A 2,356-nucleotide genomic window follows, 5' to 3' on the forward strand; every position below is an offset into this window, starting at 1 on the left:
AGGTATGCGGGCTTCAGTAGTTGTGGCCCATGGGCTCATTAGTTGTGGTGCACAGGCTTAGCTGCTCCGCAGCATGTGGGATCTTCCTGGACCAGGAGGTGAACCCGTGTCCCCTGCATTGGCAGGCGGACTCTTAACCACTGTGCCACCAGGGAAGTCCCATAACAAATTAATATTTTCTTTTTAATAAGCATTTTGCCTTTAGTCACCTCCTTCTATCTGTCAAACATACCAATCTTCAGGCTGATGGGAATATAAATTACATGTTCCTTTTGGAGGACAATCCGGTAGAATACATCAAAGCCTTAAGAATGTACATATTCTGAGATCCAGCAATTTCACTTCTAGGACCTAAAGAAATAATAGAACTAGTGTAAAAGAATGTGACATTTATAATATGGAAACTAGAAAAATGAATGTTCTTTCATAGGAAATTTACTATATATGATGGTGTATTCCTAGAATGGAATATTAGGCAGTAATTAAAGAATGATAATGAGGGACTTCCCGGGTGATGCAGTGGTTAAGAATCTGCCTGCCAATGCAGGGGACATGGGTTCGATCCCCGGTCTGGGAAGATCCCACATGCCACAGAGCAACTAAGCCCATGCACCGCAACTACTGAGCCTGTGCTCTAGAGCCCGCAGGCCACAACTACCGAGCCTGTGTGTCACAACTACCGAAGCCCACGCTCCTAGAGCCCATGCTCCACAACAAGAGAAGCCACTGCAATGAGAAGCCCACGCACCACAACGAAGAGCAGCCTCTGCTCGCAGCAGCTAGAGAAAGCCCACGCATGACAACAAAGACCCAACACAACCATGAATAAATAGATAAATTAAAAAAAAAATTAATGATAGTGATAGATTTGGTTAACATACAAGGTAAACAGTATCAACTAAAATATATACCGTTTTTCATTCAGAAGTGTACATATTATCTTCTTAATTTTGTAACAGTAAAAAAAAATAGGGACTTCCTGGTGGTCCAGTGGTTAAGACACCTCGCTTCCAATTCAGGGGGCACAGGTTCGATCCCTGTTAGGGGAACTAAGATCCCTCATGCCACGTGGTGCAGCCTAAAAAGAAAAAAAAAATTGTGTAAATAGAGATGCATTACAGTGTAAGGGAGGAATTAAACCCAAAGTGTTGACAGTGGTTCTCTCCGGGGAGTGGGATTGTGAGTTTATAGGTTAGAAGTCTTGACTTGCAAGTGCCAGAAAATGAGACTCAGATAGCTCAAAGGAATCTGGGGACTCTCAGACTGAAAATCCAGAGGGAGAGGATGGATCCAGCTACTCGGAGTCCTCAAAATGTGTTTTCTTGCTGATTCTCAGCTCTCCCTTCTCCAGAGTCCACTTCATCTTCAATCCACACAAGGGGCCCCTTGGTCCTGAGGGGTGCCTTCATAGAGCCCCATGTTATAGCATCCTTATTATTACTTAAATAGAGGATGCCATTCAGAGAAGAGAACAATAGCTCTTGCTTAAGTCCTGGGTTTTGTTCCCAGTGCCCAAATTAGAGCTTGTGCCCAACTCTGAGCCATCACTGTAGCCACAAAAAATAGGATGGTCTTCAACCCATCTGGGCTCATGTCTGGAGCTGGGATGTAGCTCAACCTGCCTTAAATGGCTGAAAGGGTAAATACCCCTGTGGACAATTGTTCCCAATTGTCATCTATATTCTGCATTGTTATCACTATACAAACAAGCCATGGTGTTAGCTATCTTTTTTTTTGTGGTACGTGGGCCCCTCAATGCTGCAGGCCCTCCTTCCGCAGAGCACAGGCTGCGGACACGCAGGCCCAGCGGCCATGGCTCACGGGCCCAGCTGCTCCGCGGCATGCGGGATCCTCCCGGACCGGGGCACGAACCCACACCCCCTGCACTGGCAAGTGGACCCCCAACCACTGCGCCACCAGGGAGCCCAGTATTAGCTATCTTTGATTCTATACAGGTAGAATGAATTACCACTTTCTGCTACACTCCCCCCACTGCCCCCAACTTCTAAATGCTCATGTTCCTCGAGACTTTTTGGACTCTTCACATTCTCCCGATGCCTCAAAATAACATCTATGTGCTAATGGCTCCGAAATGTGTAGTTACAGGTCAGATTCTCCCCCAAAATCCAGGCTAAAATATTAATCTGCCTACCTGCCATTTCCATTCAAACGTCTGAGCCGTTTGACCATAAGGTTAAAAAGGACTTTAGTTTCTCAGAGCAGTTTTAGGTTCACAGCAAAATTCAGAGGAAGCTACAGAGATTACTGAAACACCTGCTGCTGCCCCCTGCCATATGCATAGTATCCCCCATTATCAACATTCCCTACCAGTGTAGTACATTTGTTACAACTGATG

Source organism: Mesoplodon densirostris (genome assembly GCF_025265405.1).
Source record: "Mesoplodon densirostris isolate mMesDen1 chromosome Y unlocalized genomic scaffold, mMesDen1 primary haplotype SUPER_Y_unloc_1, whole genome shotgun sequence".
In the NCBI taxonomy this organism is placed as follows: domain Eukaryota; kingdom Metazoa; phylum Chordata; class Mammalia; order Artiodactyla; family Ziphiidae; genus Mesoplodon; species Mesoplodon densirostris.